This window comes from Acromyrmex echinatior, chromosome 11, assembly GCF_024713525.1.
Source record: "Acromyrmex echinatior isolate Ae372 chromosome 11, ASM2471352v2, whole genome shotgun sequence".
Classification (NCBI taxonomy): domain Eukaryota; kingdom Metazoa; phylum Arthropoda; class Insecta; order Hymenoptera; family Formicidae; genus Acromyrmex; species Acromyrmex echinatior.
This window is the reverse complement of record NC_141862.1, coordinates 8,226,292-8,245,736: the sequence shown is the minus strand read 5'-3', so window position 1 is coordinate 8,245,736 and position 19,445 is coordinate 8,226,292. Positions and strand designations below refer to the sequence as shown.

General features: G+C 32.6%; 3 pseudogenes across 1 annotated transcript; all 3 read left to right on the top strand.

The window, feature by feature from the left end:
- The first annotated feature begins 149 nt into the window (after positions 1-149).
- Positions 150-3,284, top strand: LOC147908120 (cytochrome P450 9e2 pseudogene; annotated as a pseudogene). Its single transcript, XR_015546574.1, has 2 exons — positions 150-1,259; positions 1,400-3,284. The product of XR_015546574.1 is annotated as a cytochrome P450 9e2 pseudogene (transcript).
- Positions 3,285-3,435: 151 nt separating this feature from the next.
- Positions 3,436-7,056, top strand: LOC147908119 (cytochrome P450 9e2 pseudogene; annotated as a pseudogene).
- Positions 7,057-7,194: 138 nt separating this feature from the next.
- LOC105149670 (cytochrome P450 9e2 pseudogene) lies at positions 7,195-10,750 on the top strand (annotated as a pseudogene).
- The last annotated feature ends 8,695 nt before the right edge of the window (positions 10,751-19,445 follow it).

Genomic DNA, 19,445 nt, shown 5'->3' with positions numbered 1-19,445 from the left:
TCCTTGTTAAAAATTTTGAAGCATTTCCGGATCGTCAAGGTTTCTCCAATACGAATGACTTTTTATTTAAGAACAATTTGTTTTCTCTTCAAGGAGAAAAATGGCGGAAGGTGAGAAATCTGTTGAGTCCTTCTTTTACTTCTAGCAAGATGAAAATGATGTTTACGTTGATGTCGGAATGTGCTGTGGATTTTGTAAAATCTATACCGACATCGTCAGCGGATGAAGAAAGTATAAACACGAAAGATGTTTTCACAAAATATACAACCGACGTCATCGCTACATGTGCGTTTGGAATTAAAGTCAACTCTATGCAGGATCCAACAAATAAATTCTATGTTTACGGCAAAGAGGCGAGTAACTTCAGAGGGTTCATCCGCGGTATAAAATTCCTTTTTCTTGGAACTTTTCCAAGATTCAGTCGAATTCTCAATATAAAGATTTTGAACGATTATGTGTCGAATTTCTTCAAGGACATTATAAAAACTACAATCATGACTCGTGATGCGGAACACATTACACGTCCAGATATGCTACAGTTAATGATGGATATCAGAGGCAAAGAAGGTCACAGAGAATTAGACATCGACGACATGACTGCGCAAGCGTTCATCTTTTTCCTCGGCGGTTTTGAGACCAGTTCAACTGCAATGTGCTTTGCAGCTCATGAAATTGCAGCTAATCCAGATATTCAGATCAAATTACAACAAGAGATCGACAACGTTTTAGAGAAATCAAACGGCGAAGTGTCTTACGAAGTCATTAATCGGCTGGAATATTTAGATGCGGTGATAAATGAGACTCTTAGATTATATCCACCAATCGGTTTCCTAGAAAGGGTGTGTAAAAAAACTTATGAATTACCATCCGCATTGCCGGACAGAAAACCTTTTATCATGAAAAAGGACATGCTTGTTTGGATTCCGATTTTTGCAATCCAACGTGATGAAAAGTATTATGATAATCCGGAGAAATTTGATCCAGAAAAATTTTTAGACAATAAAATGCACAATTCTTCGTGTTATATGCCATTTGGATTAGGACCGAAAATGTGTATAGCTAACAGGTTTGGTATGCTAGAAGTTAAAATTTTACTGTTTCATTTATTAGCGCGATGTGAGCTGAAACCTTCTACGAAAACCGTTTCCCCAATAAAATTTTGCAAAGTTGGGTTTCTAATGCCAGAGGATGGATTTTGGTTGAATATTCAGCGCAGAAAAGATATACATCCTGTGCTAACATCTTATAATTGTGAATAGGTAAGCTTCGGAAAACATTTTAAATAGTAATAACATAATTGTTATAAAAAAATTACAGTTATCAGTTCTTTATGATTAAAAGTGCGTTTTAGCATCATTATTGAATTGACGATTAATACAATGTTTTATATTATTTTCAGCTTCAATTCACGATTGTGCTTCAAGTCTGACAAATCGAGCCGGATCGTAGTTTGTAGAACTGAAAGATATGGTTATAAATTTTCATCTGTGCGTAAATACACACACACACACACACACACACACACACACACACACACACACACATATATATATATAATATTAATATTATCAAGCACATCCTATTATTTATAAATGTAAACATTATTAAAATTATTATCGAAATCTGTTTTAATTGAAAAAAATTTTTTTTTTATTTTATTTACTTTTATCAATCTAAATTCCACAAGAATATACATTTATTTCTCATGATCTTCATAAATAATATATGTATAATATACATACTATAATATTATATGTGATAATAGAGAGTAAAACAAGATTATATATTAAAATTATTTGTTGGAAATATTATTAGGTGTTGGAATTAATTCGTAGCGTTTTACAAGTGATGGGAAGTACTTTCATTAATGTATTTTTTAATGCTCATGTGAAATAAATAACATTCTTTCATTAAAAACGCTACGAATTAATTCCAACACCTAATAATAATATCTTCCCGTACATCAATGTTGCACGCACATAAATTTTCGTAAAATAATAACGTTTTAATGAGATTTAAATTTACTTCTAAGAATTCAATGTTATTTCTTTGTGTAATTTATTAGTCTGTAACCTACTAATTTCGTAAGCACAGATTGTAAAAGATTATTGAACAAATGTCGCGACTTTGACAGCTCAAAACTCCATGTTAAACTAAAAAGTGATAAAAAAAGATCATAATTAAAAAAATTTTTTTCGTTTTCGACATAAATTTCACATATATATGTAGTGTATATAAATATTAATTTTAGAGAAATATTAATTTTAAAGAAGAATTTTCAAATTTATAAAAGTAATATATGCGATATCGTTGTATGAAAATTATTGTATTCAGTTAGTAAAACAGAAACTTTAGGATTACCTAAAGTCTATGTACGTCTATAAAAAATTGTACAACTATTATATTCTAAGGCCCGATTTCACAATATATGGTTTTCTAAAAATTAAAAGTAATCAAGAAGAAATTTCATTGATGTCTGTTAATAACCTTTAATCTTTAGGTAACCATATAAAATGTGAAGATTGGCTTATGTAATTTATCATTTGAATACCAATGAAGTGAAAAAAAATATTAAATATTTATATTGATTAAACATTTATATCACAAATTACAAGAGTGTATAACATAAAAGAGTTAGTAAAGAAACAGGAATTTGTAGAATAGTTATAGCAACAATGACCAAAGTCTATAATTATATAAGAAGTGGAAGAGGAGGAGAGAATAAAAACGATGATACGTAATCAACAAATAGTTCAGAAGAAGCGAATAATCGAGCGAGTCGGTTTATCGAATTTTTTGTAACAACGTCAGCTAAAATATAATGTGTCTCAGATCAAAAAGCAATAGATTTGTTGGTTTTCTGGAAGAAAGAGCTCGTCCTGAGTTTTGGTAGAAGTGAACATCATATTCATTATAAGCCTGGTGTGCCTACGAGAAGCCTGAAAAGTGTACAGTCGCCATATCTGCGCAATTCCGGAGTACACGCAACCGAATAGAGAAGCCGAAGCACTGGATTTCTCGGCCTTTGCAGCACGCTGCCTCAAGAGATCTCAAGGATGTAACGATGATAGCATACATATTCGCATCGCTTTCTTTCGCTCTTTCCTCCAGTTCCATACAAAGGATAAAATAAACAGATATGTATTTGTAACTCCGCTCAATAATTGTAACGAAGTAGCACTAAATAAATCTCGTATGGTCATGTTATCCGTCGAATGATAACAGTATTGTACATTCAGTCTTACTGTATAAAATTGTTATATAAATCTTAATGTTCTTATCGACGATATTCGTTCCACTTTAACAAACTTTATAAAATTTTATTTTCATATAAATCGCATAAGTTTTTATTTTTTTTTACATAGAAAAATAGAATATTTTTAGTGAAATTAGTGCGTTTTGTTTTGATAAAATTAGTTTATATATATATAATATATAAAACGTAATAATTTATAAAATAACCCTAAGCAACATATTTTTATATATCATTTATTTTTTATCTTATTCAATTTTATATTATATATAATACAAATTTCGATAAAAAAATGTTTTCAAACACCATTTCATATCATATAGAAGTAATTCTAGAACAATAACGTTACAATATTTATATATAAGTTTCAGTCTTTAAACTGCAAATGCATAATATAATTTCGCTAATATGATCATGTAAGCATCGTTATTTATCTTCTGCGGATTACATAAGCATTGTAATTTTACATATGTATACACGTGTGCTATATATATATATATATATATATACGAACATGTATGTAGTGTATATAACAATAATTTATTGATTTATGATAAGCAAAGTAACAAAGCTAATAATAATATCACATAATATTAGATTAAAAGCTTTTGCGTAAAAAAGATTACTAATACATTACGCATAGAAATAAGTTGAATAGTTGCCTGCGATAATATTTCGATAATATCGTTAATACTTTTCAGTCAGTCACATCTTATTAAAAGTATATTAAAGGAATTGTAGTACAATTTTCAAATAATATGGAATATTATTGGTCGATATTGTTATCTATAGTGATCGGTGTGATCAGCATTCATTATCTGTTTAGAAATTTTAATTTCTTTAAAAGACATGGTATTATACATATACCACCTATTCCAATATTCGGCTCTATGATATCATCTATATTTTTTCGAACATCATTCGTCGATTACCTTCTAAAGATATATAATTTCAATCCAAATGCAAAGTATTATGGATTCTACTTGATGACAACTCCAGTCTTCTTGCTTCGCGATCCGGAACTCATTAAGAATATCCTTGTTAAGAATTTTGAATCATTTCCAAATCGTTTTGATCTTTCTGATTTGAATGATCCTTTAGTTAAGAACAATTTATTTACTATTTGGGGAGAAAAATGGCGGAATGTAAGAAATCTGTTGAGTCCCTCTTTTACGCCTAACAAGATGAAAATGATGTTCACATTAATATCGGAATGTGCTAAGGATTTTACAAAATTTATAACGACATTGCCAGCAGATAAAGGGAGTATAAACATGAAAGATGCATTTTCTAAGTATACAAACGACGTCATTGCTACGTGTGCATTTGGAATCAAAATCAATTCTATGAAGGATCCAACGAATGAGTTTTACATTAACAGTAAGAAAATACTATCTAACTTTAAAGGGATTCGTGTCTTAAAGTTTCTTCTTATTAGAACTTTTCCGAAACTTTCGAAAATTCTTAATTTCAAAGTTGTGGACGATTATTTGTCGGATTATTTCAAGGGCATTCTAAGAACTACAATCGCAACTCGCGACGCAGAACATATTACACGTCCGGATATGCTACAATTAATGATGGATATCCGAAGCAAAGGAGATCATAGAGAACTTGACGACATTGACGACATGATTGCGCAAGCGTTCATCTTTTTCCTCGGCGGTTTCGAGACTAGTTCCACTACAATGTGCTTCACAGCTCACGAAATAGCAGCTAATCCAAAAATTCAGTTGAAATTGCAACAAGAGATCGACAAAGTTTTAGAAGAATCGCACGGAGAAGTGTCTTACGAAATTATTAATCGGTTAGAATATTTAAATGCGGTAATAAGCGAGGCTCTGAGATTATATCCTCCATTTCCTATCTTAGAAAGGATATGCGAAAAAGCTTATGAATTACCATCCGCATTGCCTGACGAGAAATCTGTTATTGTGAAAAAAGGTATGAGTGTTTGGGTTCCAGCTTTTGCAATTCAACGTGATGAAAAGTATTTCGATAATCCGGAGAAATTTGATCCAGAAAGATTTTTAGATAATAAGATGCAAAGTTCTTCATGGTATATGCCATTCGGATGTGGGCCGAGAATGTGCATAGCTAATAGGTTTGCCATGCTGGAAATCAAAGTATTGCTGTTTCACTTATTAGCACGATGTGAGCTGAAACCTTCTGCAAAAACTACGTCTCCAATAAAATTTCGCAAAGATCTAATGATAATGCCGGAGAATGGATTCTGGTTAAATATTCAGCGTAGAAAAGATTAGCATCCTGCGCTGAAATGTACCGTTATAGTGGATAATTAAGCCTTATGGAAATCCTAAAACAAAGCTGGAAGCTCTGAGGAAGTCACCAGAGTTTGTTGTTTTTCAAGCGCATCGACATGTCTTTATATACCACATTAATATCTTATGCAATCTATGATATACGCATGTTCGTGTTAATTTTCGAATAAGAAATTCGTCACGATAAAGCATCTAAATTTAATTCTAAGAACTCAACTTTATTTGTTCGTACAAACTACGTATTTGTGGATTATTATTTCGTAAGAACAAATTGTAAAATTTTCGTATCAAGCAAATGTTGTCATAAATTCCACCTTACAAACACATATTAATGTGTATACTTCAATCCTGGAAAAGGATTTTCGAATCTGTGAAAGAGAAACAAGTATTTGTTATACGAAAATTATATGATTTAGTCAGTAATACAGGTTTTAGGATTCTCTAAAACATTTCAAATAATAATATAGCTTCCATGTTTTTTATCCTACTTGTACTTTTTCATATTTTATATTATTAAGAAATAAAAAATAATAAATAGAAGTATTTTATTTCGCCGTGAAATATCAAGATGTCAAATAAGCTCTTTATTTCAATATATGTTGATGTAAATAATGAATACTGTTTGCCTTTTTTATATTTACTACGCAAAAAGTTATTTTAAATAGTATTTCTGTAGACGCATCCAGTGAAAAAATATTTTTATTGAATTTATTTCATTTTTCCGTGCGCATTGAAAATAAATATGTACTATTTTATATTTCAATTAACTATTTCCAAGCACAGGCCATTAGATATTTAAATATTATGTATTCGAATAACTAAAATTAAATATTTGATTATGTACTTAAACAACAATATTTTTATAAATTTTCAAATAAACAAAAGTAATAAAACTGCACTTAAGATATTTGCTCATTTTAACATATGACAGTTTTGTTTTTAACTTCACTTTTTGAGTGCAATACTTATTAAGTAATCCAGCGAATTGATTCTAAAAATGGTATATTCTCGTCTGTATGATGTAATGGGAGCCAAGGTCAAAATAATTTCTAAGTTATCGTGTCAGAATGAAAGAAAAAAGTGTATGTGTATGTGTATGTGTGTGTGCGAAAAATGGCACAATCATTCTACATAATTTATCATTTAAATATTGATGAAGTAAAAAATTAAGTGTTTATATTGATAATAAATTATAAGCTATATAATTATGGATATCAAATTAAAGTCCACGATGCAGTTTCATCAAATCGATATAAATAACATACTATGTAGAATTGTTACGTAAATTTTGATACTTTTATCCATGATATTCGTTTCACGCCAACAAACTGTAATAATAATAAATGTAATGGATCAACATACATAAGGAATATAAGATAAAATAAAACGAGGGATTTATGATTATATATAATGTTATTTTATAAAGATAAGATTTTATAAAATAAGTATAAGATTTTATAAAATTTTGTTCTCTTATAAATAAAAATGGAACTTCAAATAAAAATGGAATATTTTCAGTCGGATTAATGCGTTTTCTTTTGATAAAATTAATTTTAAATATATATAACGTAATCATTTATAAAATAACTCGAAGCGACATATTTTGATACATCATTTATTTTTCATCTTATTTTATTTTATATTGTATTAAATACTATTTTTAGTAAAAAGTATTTCCAAACATCGTTTTCTATCATTTAGAAATAATGTTAGTTAATAGTAATAACGTTAGTAGTAATAACGTTAAGAATCAAATTTATATACAATATATGCGTATCTTAAAATCTCTTTAAATTACATATTTATAATTTTGCAAATGATATGATCACATAAGCTTCATTTATCTTTTACAGATGACATAAGCAATTTTTAATATACGTATGTATTTTGTGTGTGTGTGTGTGTGTGTGTGTGTGTGTGTATATATACAACATGTCGCAACATAAGATTTGATTTATAACGAGCAAAAGCTGATTTATCATATAATATCAGCTCGAACATTTTTTCATCAGATTACCGATATATTACTACATTGGAATAAGCTGTACAAGCAGTTGTCTGCAACGACGCGCGTTAGAAATATCGCAAATACTCTTAAGTTAATCATATCTTATTACACATAGATTTACAAAGGAACTGTAGCAAGATTTTCAAATAACATGGAATATTGGTCGATACTGTTATCTATAGTGATTAGTGTGATGAGTATTCATTATCTTTTTAGAAACTTTAATTTCTTTAAAAGACATGGTATTATACATATACCGTCTGTTCCCATATTCGGAACCATGACATCGGTTATATTTCATCGAATATCATTCGTCGATTTTCTCCTGAAAATATACAATTTCAATCCAAGTGCAAAGTATATTGGATTCTACTTGGCGACAACTCCAATCTTCTTGCTTCGCGATCCGGAACTCATCAAAAATATTCTTGTTAAGAATTTTGAGTCATTTCCAAATCGTAATGGTTTTTCTGGTTTAAGTGACTCTTTATTTGAAAAAAATTTGTTTTCTCTTCAGGGAGAAAAGTGGCGGAACGTAAGAAGTTTATTGAGTCCCTCTTTTACGTCCAGCAAGATGAAAATGATGTTCACGTTGATGTCGGAATGTGCTGCAGATTTTGCAAAATTTCTTTCGACATTTCCAGCGTATGAAGAAAGTATAAACATGAAAGATGCTTTCTCTAAGTATACAAACGACGTCATTGCCACGTGTGCTTTCGGAATCAAAATTAACACTATGAAGGATCCAACGAATAAGTTTTATATTAACGGCAAGGAAGTGTCTAACTTCAGGGGCATTCGTGCCTTTAAGTTCCTTTTTCTCAGAAATTTTCCAAAACTCGGACGATTTCTGAATATAAAGTTTGTGAATGAATATGTTACGCGTTTTTTTAAGGACATTATAAAGACTACAATCGCTACTCGTGATGCAGAACACATCACTCGCCCGGATATGCTACAGTTAATGATGGATATTAGAGGTAAAGAAGGTCGTAGAGAACTAGACATCGATGACATGACTGCGCAGGCATTCATTTTTTTCCTTGGAGGCTTCGAAACCAGTTCAACTGCGATGTCGTTTATAGCTCATGAAATCGCAGCTAACCCAGAAATTCAAACCAAACTACAGCAAGAGATCGACAAGGTTTTGGAGGAATCGCACGAAGAAGTGTCTTACGAAGTCATTAATCAGCTAGAATATTTAGATGCAGTGATAAACGAGACTCTGAGATTATATCCACCAATCGGCATGTTAGAAAGAATATGCGAAAAAACTTTTGAATTACCATCCGCATTGCCGGACAAGAAACCTTTTATCATGAAAAAGGGTATGGCTGTTTGGATTCCGATTTTATCAATCCAACGTGATGAAAAGTATTATAATAATCCGGAAAAATTTGATCCAGAAAGATTTTTAAAAAATAAGATGCACAGTTCTTCATGGTAATAGATTTGCCATGCTGGAAATCAAAGTCTTGCTGTTTCACATATTAGCGCGATTTGATCTGAAACCTTGCACAAAAACTACATCCCCAATAAAATTTTGCAAAGATTTCATAATAATGCCGGAGAATGGATTCTGGTTAAATATTCGGCATAGAAAAGATAAGCATCCTGTGCTGAAAGCTACTGTAGTGGATAGTTAAGCCATAAAAAGCATTTCAGTAATAACATAGGTATTATGTTTTTTTATTCTATTTATGCTTTTTAGTATTTTGTACTGTTAAGAAATAAAAAATAGTAAATAGAAGTATTTTATTTTGCGTGAAATATCAAGATGTCAAATAAATTTTTTATTTTAATACGTATATATGTTAATGTAAATAATTAACTGTTTGCCTTTCTTATATTCACTACGAAAAAAGTTATTTTAAATAGTATTTCTATAGACGCATCCTCTAAATAAATATTACTATTGAATCTATTTTATTTTTCCTTGCACTGAAAACATATATTTATTTTTACTATTTTCTATTTCAATTAATTATTTTTTCAAGCACAGGTCATTATTTAAATATTATATTCGATTATATATATGTAAATATATAGCACTATACTTTTATAAATTTTCAAATATACAAAAAATGATAAAATTATACTTTAGACATTTGCTCATTTTAACATATGACAATTTTGTTTTCAACTTCATTTCTTGGTTTGTGTTCTATGGTTGAACTAGTGTATATTTTTGGAACATAAAGTGAGTTAATTTATATATTCGATATTTCGAATCGAAAGTGAGATAGCATATTTGGTATTTGTCGAAAGAAAAAAAAAATGTCTAGTGCAATCTAGTGTAGGAATAGAAAACAAACAACTTGCAATGCTTATCAAGTAATCGAGTGAATTGAATGATCATCAAAATGATATATACTCATCTGTATAATGCAATATGATGCAATGAGAATCAAAGTCAAAATAATTTCTAACAATAAGTTATAATGTCAGAATCGAAGATAAAAGTAAAAAGGTTTTCATAGAGTTGTAAATTCAAGATGATGAAGGAATTGTGCCAATAATAAAAATCAACAAAGAAATTCAGATCAAAATAGATATCTACATATATATGCTGTCAACAATATATTTTAATAAAAAGAACTTCTATGTATATTTTAATTTACATTATGTGTTACATAATCCGTTGGAGACTAGTTAATACATGTTTATACTTCGGTGCAATATATCTACGTGAATTAATTCTGTGTACATCAATGAAAAAATTGTACAATCATTCTACACAATTTATCATTTGAATATTGATAAAATAAAAAATTAAGTATTTGTATTGATGAATTATAAGCTACATAATATGAATTATAAGCTACATAATCATATAAATGACATATCATATAAAGTTCTTACGTAAATTTTGATACTTTTAGGCTAATTCTACAATGTGCTTTTTGTTTTCTGTTTCTTACTGTTTGTGTCTTGTCTTATTGATCAAAAAGGCAAGAGACAATCAGCAAGAAACAGAAAACAAAGAGCACATTGTAAAATTAGCCTTATGCACGATAAAACATTCGTTTTACATCAATAAATAGTTAATAACAATAAACGTAATGGATAAGCATGCAGATAAGAAATACAATTTAAAGTAAAATAACAAAAGATTTATGTTTATAATGTTATTTTATAAACTGTAAGATTTAATAAAATGTTGTTTTCATATAAACTCCAAATAAAATTGTGATATTTTCAATGGGATTAATGCATTTTTTTTATAAAATAAAATTAGTTTTAAATATGTACAACATAATAATTTATAAAATAATAACTCAAAGCAACATATATTGATCATTTATTTTTCTTATTTTATTTGACATTACGTCACATACTTTTTCAGTAAAATGTATTAGCTATCGCAATCCAACGTGATGAAAAAAATATTATAATAATCTGGAAAGAGTTTGATCCAGAAAGATTTTTAGACGATAAGATGCAGTTTCTTCATGATACCTGCCATTCGGATTAGGATCATGAATGCGCAATTCTCTTTTACCTAACAATCGAATCTTGATCAAAATTACAACTTTGTCAGCTAGTAAGGTCAGACAACGCTTGTCGATTGTCGGAGACCCTTTCACGTTGCCGAAAAGGTGATCAGTGTAAGTACTGCTTGCCACGTTCGTTCGCTGTAACATGTTCGTATCTCGATCGGGGTCTTATTTCTGTGGAGGACATGATAAGTGAATCGGGCCGAGTTGCACAATTTTTCCCTACTCTCCTCCCTCTCTCTTGCTCGCATCCTCTTTTGTATCAAGCGATGGAGGAGAGGAAAACGTCACGAGAGGAGAACACAACCTGCACTCCCGTCTAATGAATAGTTGGATCAGACTGCTGCCTTGGTAAATGCTGAGAATTAACCGTCTGCTTCTTGACATTTTGCTCGGAAGAAGATCCTCTCCTCTCGCGGAGACTCTTTCTCGCGATCTGTCTAGCCTTGCTGTACGTTGTACTCTCCTTACCCCTTCTCTTCTTTTATTACCAGCCATTAGATCGCACGATGCGATAACGGTGTAAAACTTAAAGAAATTTTATAAACTATTAGGTGTTGGAATTAATTCGTAGCGTTTTTTAATGAAAGAATGTTATTTATTTCACATGAGCATTAAAAAATACATTAATGAAAGTACTTCCCATCACTTGTAAAACGCTACGAATTAATTCCAACACCTAATATAATATTGTAATTTAAAAAATGTTATTTTTATCCCCCTAAATAAATTATTATTTCTCGGTAGTTGATATTAATTGAAATTCTTCGTGGAATTCTGAGAAGATAGCTATTAATCTTTGTTTGGATATATATGGCACGTATTGTATTTACCTAGCTTAATGTGAATAGTAAAAGATATAATAAGGATATAAATAATGGTATTAAAGTACAGTCGTACGAACAAAGGTGAACATCACTCTTCTGAATAATATTACGTCTACTATTAAATAAATTATATAAAATAATTATAATAAATTTTAAATAAAACCATTATTCACATTCGTGACACGATGATACTAACAGCTAAAATCTCCATTTAATGATTTCAATAAAAACCGAAGTCCATACGCGAAAGAAGATCCTTCACTTTCCAAGATTTCTTTTTTTATCGTTTTTTTTTTAACTTATCATCCTTTTTATCAGAGCTCGTTCGATAACGACCGATAATCAGAAAAAAAGATGTTGGTAAAACACGTTTGTAGAAATGGTCCAAGACCGTTTAATCGCGGAAGATTAGTCGCTTAATAGCCGCATCTCTTTTCTCGCAATAGGAACAGAATACATGTAGCCACGATATGTAACTGATTTTTCAAAGAAACGATCATTCCGCGTGCGTCTTATTCCCGGAATCTCGTTGGTGTTGAATAAAAAATAAGCAAAACAATAAATACAAGTTTTAATTTTATGCTTTTTCTCTCTTCCTTTTCTGTTCTAAATGTTATCTGTATATACACGTTTAATATGTGTCTTGTATGCCACGCTGAATATACGCGATTGTAGCGTCTTGATTTAATACCATATTGGGTCTTCGAATTAGCATAGCTCGAACGAGCAACAGTCGCGCAAAATAGCCCGAAATAAAACCGGAGACTAAATGTAGTCGTGATCTAATAGCCTTGGTATTCTATGCGAACGAAAGTGGCACTCCTCGTATCTCAAAATAGCGAAACATTACTCGATGAATTTCCATAGCACGCAATTCCCTTAAGTCTGTAATGGACGTGCACTCACATTAATCCTTTTTTCAACTATTTTTTGCGCAATTTATTATAGCTGAAAATGCAAATTTAGATTATTCCATGGCTTAATATAATTTCTCAATAATTTATTTAATAACATACAACCTTACATAATAAATCTCATTTACTTGTGCTTTTAATTTAATCTTCCTAAGAGATAAATCTTGTTTATTTTACTGATGCACGAGATTGTGTATCGTATGATATATTTAAATTAATTTATTACTTAAATAAAATTGATAATAAAATTAGAAAATTAATAATTAAGATTTGCACAGGAAAAGAATTTATATAAAACAATTATAAAAGCTGAGAATAAAGTTAAAATAAATATAAAGTTGTTCAGCTAAACCTCTGGTGAAATTACGGTAACAGTAAGATGGCGAGCTATGTTTCAAGTTGTGAATGCACAATCATATCTCCCACGCAATTCATAAAAACTTATTGGTTATATTGGACGCATTTCAACAAACGGAATGCGGTCATCATAATTGTACATCGGGTATTCAAACAAATAACTCAATAACGAAAATACGTTCCACACAAACGCACATGTGACTATTAACCTTTTTAAAGGTTCCTTACAACAGACGTTTTGCAATTCAGTTATAATACGAATCGTCCCAGTGAAAGTGCTCTTTTATCGTACAAATAATTCTGTACAAATATTTCTTCTCGGTTTTTAATTTAAAATGACGAGCAACACAAAATCTTTTTGGGCTATTAGCCAAAGTATAAAAATATACTAAAAATATCGATGTAATAGCAAATCTTTCAAAATATCCATGTGTGTGCCTAATAAAATATAATCAACAATAATTTTAAAAATATCCAATTTCACTAACTGAAATTGAAAATTCTTGGAAGCTAGCTAGATTTTGATTTATGAAAACTAAATAATAAATGAAGTAGTAGATATCTTTTCATCGCGCTAATTAAAACAAGGTCCTTTTGTTAATACTTCGCGATTGTAAATCACTGCGATTATGCGCAATTAATGCCTTATAAAATTCGCGGTAGCACGTCACACTGATTCGCCTGAACGCACAAAGTCGCTTTCACGCGTGAGCACCAGCTGCGTAACGAGATTAAACCTGGTGTCATGATCTTCGTGTGCATAAGCTGCGTACTCTCTCGAACGCATTAATTCGATCGCTGCAGGTGTATCGAACGAGCTATTCTGTTGTCTACCTACAACAAAGGCGCCCGCCTTTAATTCGTGTGACCTGTGAGAGCGTTAGGTGATTTAAACGTATAACAAAGCATTAATGCGGCATACATACTAAACGAGTTTCTCTGTGTTTCATTGATTTGATTTTTCCTTCTATGCAGCTAAAGATCCCAATTTAGCTCCAAGTGTTAAATATAAAAAAAAATCTATTTGCATAAATATAACTAAAACATGTAATTATACTTTTAGATATAATATGTTATTCTTATTATTTTACTATTCAATAAAAACTCTATAAATATTACAATTAACGTTTATTTTATAAAGATATAATTACATTTACAAAAATATTTCATAAATTAAAAAAAAAATATATGCAGTTTTTATATAACAATTAATACTTCATGTAACAAGGAAAAAGACGAAGGTTACGATTATATCTGAGTGCCTAATGATATTTTTATAAACATTTTAAATATACATTTTCATACATTTAAGTAGCACTAGATCTTACATCTTTTCGTATCGTCGTTTTAATTAATGTATTCAAGTATATTGAAAATAATAGGGTTCTCTTCTCACAAGAAAAGAACGAGGCCTCGACAGCAGCTCATGATTTTCATCTCGTTCTTGTAATTTACGTTCGTTATCATCGAGAAAATGTTCTCTCCCCTCGTTCGCGTTTAATTACTCGCGCGCGTGAGCAACGAGATTAACACGCTTATGAACGTGACAGACCGACGCGGGGCGAGCGGTAAGGATGCGATGTCTTAACGTGAAATTACATAATAATGAATGAGGGAACGCGCAGGAAGATATGTCTCTCGGCTTTCGTTGTTACTCATTAATTGTAATGTACATTAGTTAATGAGATTAAAAGAATTTGAGCAATAAATTGCGTATATCGTCAAACAGAATATCGTTCTTTTTTCAACGATAGACAGTTTCGATTTATAGACAACGTATAATTTATTTATTTATTTGCGTCATGACTTTATGTTACGACCTTATTAATGGCTTTTTAAACTCATCCAATGTTTTAATTACTAGACTTTATATATTTTTGTATTTAAAGAATTAATTATAGTAGTAGTCGATGAAGACTTGATATAGTCGAAACGTTCTGTGATATTTTATTATATCTTTAAAAAATTAGTTAGTTGCCAATAAATTGTTATAATAAACTAGTTTAAAATTTAGATCTTTTATATTGCACATGGCTGATCTATTCTTATTATTATTGTTATTACAATTCTAAAATAATATTTATATTTATATAATTTTAATTATTCTTTTTTTATTTAATTCTTCAATAGATTGAGAAACCATCGATTACCAAAATTTTCATCGTCAACATAAACACATATGACGACACAAAACAATTTTTTAAAACAATCTGATGATTTTAAATAAAATTCTTTTTTAATAGAGCAAAAAATGAGTCAAAAAAGGAAGGAAAAAACAGAATACAAGATTTTTATCTAATTTATTTTGTTAATATTGTTATATATTTAGTAATAAAAAAAACACAAATATTAATATAATTATTTGTTAATTAATTTGGATCTTTTCATAAACCTGCTTTCAGGTTAAAAAAACAAGAGAACGAAATCTGTGAATTAAGTACAGTCTCCTTTTTTTAATTTTCTCAAAAACGAATTCTTTCGCTCATAGCTCCTATCACGTTTAAACAGTGAGCAAATTATATAATCTCGTGACCACTGTTGTTCAACAAAGCACGCGTAGCCAGTCAATCGCTTCGAATAGTCACAAACAATGAAAATCACGACGACGACGACGACGACGATGAATCGAGTTGGCGTTATCATCGGAGGAGTACCTTGATTAATGCAACATCAATTCTCAATACGAGATAGGAAATCCAGCTGAACGAAATTACAGCAATAACATTCTCGACGTCGCGCGCTCGGATGCTTCTGTGCCGACGGAAAGAGCGAGAGCAAGAAAGAGATAGAGAGAGAGAGAGAGAGAGAGAGAGAGGGAGAGATAAAAAGAAAAAAAAACAGAGATGGTTGCAGAAATAGATGCACACGGCACGCAAATGCAACTCTACGCCGCGGCCGCGACGGACGAGATGCATGAGCGAGCGCGACACAGATAAAGGATCGCTCTCGCGCGCAAAACGCCGGGACTATCATCGTTCGTATCCGCCGCCGTTGTCGGTCGCCGTTGATTTAAGACGCTTGTCGCGGCGCCCGGTTATTGCGATCGTTAATCGACGTTTCGTAGCTTAGTCGCAATTAAGCCCGACGGGCGCACCAATCGGACGGCGCGGCACGACGGCCGGACACATTAACGCACGCGATGCCGATGATGCCGCGTGCTTCTCCCTTTCCTCCTCCCTCTCTCTCTTTCTCTCTTCCTTCCCTCCTCCTCTTCTCTCTCGCTCTTTGGCGTAATCGTCATAATTATCGATGATGACGGATCGTTCCGTCACACGCGCTAATTATCGCCAGCCAGGGCGGTCGCGCAGCTCCGCATCGCTGTGGGCGTAAATCGCGCTCGCACGACGAAGCGCAGGCTGGCGCTCTCGTGCGCGCAGGATTTTTATCCCTGTCCCTTCGGGGTGCCGAGCAACGCGCAGCACTTACATCCCCGGGCAGTTCTCCGCGCACGCCGCAGCCCGCCACCGCCGTCGATCGAGTCCGAAGCGAGATCGGTACAGTAATTTTTCTCCGTTATCTATCACGCGTTCATGTTACATAACGATCGTGCAGAATCGCTTAGAGCCCATTCGCACCAGAGTGCAGAACACGCTCGCGTACGTGTTCCTTGTGTACGCGACCCGTTCATCGCGATCGATAATTGACGCATTATTGAAAATTGTTAGATTTTAACAAGCACACGTCTCCAAGAGTTCAATTGTTACGTAATGACACGTTAACGTCACAGTGATAACGTATGATGAGACCGCTCGTCGAAGACATCACGCGAACTTCGCTCAATGTACTCCTGTTCGTCGCATGCTTTGCCGCGACACGTATTTGTACAGTAGATATGTATACGTGTCTTCGCTCTTTATTTACTAATTATTCTATCGCCGCCCGAGGCGTCGTCGTGAATCGCATGTCGGAGAACGCGACCGAGACCGAAAGAAAAGAGTAACACGTCCGGTGACGCCGGCAAAAAAGAAATTAAAAGATGACAGGGTTGTTTGCATAAGGCGACGTGTAATCATTACAATTATCGATGCTGACAGATTATTCCGTCAACTAACGTTGAATTGTAATTAGCGGTGCGCGATTGCCGCCAGTATCAGTCCGGTTAGCAGCGAGGTACGTTCGTTACGTGAAAAGGAGAAGTTAATGTTCCGTTAAGACGCCTTTAACGTTTGAAATCGCGCCAGATAGAGATTACATAGTGAATAATCCGCAGCGTGGTTAACGGTACTGCACTATTTGCCTAATAAAGAGACTCGCAGAAATGCTCTGTCTCTTTCTCTCTCTCTCTCTCTAGTAGAAACTCCTTGTATCTGATCCCCGCGAGAGACGGTAGAACGAAGGCGGTGGCACGCCGTAAACGGTCTTTGGATGGGGACTCGACAAATTATATGCAAATTACACTTGTCACATGGAATTATTGCACGTGGCAAATACGAATATACGAACACGGTAGAGATTGCGAGCGTGTTATTACCCCTCGACGCAATATATATCGCTGTACGTCGCATTTCAGGTAATAATCGCATTCAACCCTTTATCCTCTCTCGTCCATCTTTTGTGATAATTACACGAAATGAATATAATTTGCCTAGACGTAGCACAGGCATCGCAACTTTGATGTATACGTACGTAACATTTCCATAATACGGATAATAACATGTTACGAATTTTAGATGGCGACTTACTGACAAAAGCAAGAGAGGGATTTAATTTTCTCTCGGTACACGCGGCCGCGAAGCGAAAGTAGGTAAGTTTGCGTGGCCCATTTTCGCCGAAAGGAGGGCCACGTCAACGTGAAATTAATTCTCGTGCCGGATTAATCGAGAGCAGGACGGTCTGCGAACTGATTCCGAGGTCCTTAACCCGTCTGCCGCGACGCGAACGCGTGACGTCATCGAAGATATAAGAAGATGACGCGATCGGCCGATCGTGTGGGTTAACCTGCTAAGTTAGCGCCTTTCGATCCTTGTCGAGGATATCTAGCGGTATGTACTCACATACATAGCGTATGTTTATCAGATATCCGGAGAGAAACTTGTCACGCGCTCGAAAAACATGTTAAATATATCATCTTATTATATTAGATTATTTATAATCAAACTGATAAACAAAGCAGCTTTCGTTGAATATCAATGCCGTTGTAAATTTTTTTTCTTCTTGGGTAATGGAATTTTTTTAATAGATGTAAAAAATTAAATCTCAAATAAAATTTAGTTAGAACAAAGATGGAATTGAAAGATAAAATTTTCCAGCATTCTTTCCTTATATATTTTTATTTATAAAAAATATAAATTATAGACGTAAAAAGTCAACATCTCTTACAGTCGCTTGTATCTATTTATTTAAAAATTAATTATTTCTATTGAATTATATTACATGTAAGATTGGGAGAAAGAGAAAGAAAGAACAAATTTTTCAAAATAATTACGTAAAAAATTGACAAATTTATGATTTTTTTATTAGTTTGAAAAACAACAAAGGTTGGGTAGAAATCAGACTAGATCGACAAACTAGATTTTCAATATACCCAGAAGAGCCTAGATAGACGTGCTCAACGCCTCGCCTAGGAGAACTAGCGAGCGAACGCATTGCGCGGGCGCATTGCTTACATTCTAACTCGCCGTCGCGTTTTAATGGCACAACGGGTCCGAACTCGCGTGGCGAGCTAGTCTAACCCGAGGCAACCCCCGATGGGACTAAATAGGTATTGGCGAATGAGAGATGCGTGGGAAGTCGGGGTCCGGCGGCTACGGTGGTGGGCGATCTGCCTACGTTCCGCTGAATAATAAATCTGGACTGGGAGGCCCCCACGATCTGCGTTAGGCTCACGATCTAAATACGTTCGCAGACGACGCCGTTTACGCCGACATCGTGCTAACTCTCCGAGAAATCTCTCGCTCTAATTGGCGTCGAGCTGCGAAGTTGGCCAGCAAATATGTGCATTCATTGGCTCATATATACAGAAGTAAGGCAAATGTTTCCTCGCTCGGAATCACAGGTATTTTTGATACTAAAAAACATAAGACATCAGCGTTCTTTGCACATAATGTTTAGTTTTTACTATAATCATTGTTTTGAGTTCCATATTTGTAAAAATTGACAAAGATATTAAATAGAATTATATAATACAGACTATTATTTATCTATTATTAATATCAGTTATTAAATAATTATCAATTTTTTATGCATTTAGTTTAATATTAAATAATTAGTATTTTTAAATTGTTTTAACCAATTTTTATTTTCATATTGTACGAATTTAAAATAATTTTTTTATTAATAAAAATAAATACTTTTAATACTTTTGATT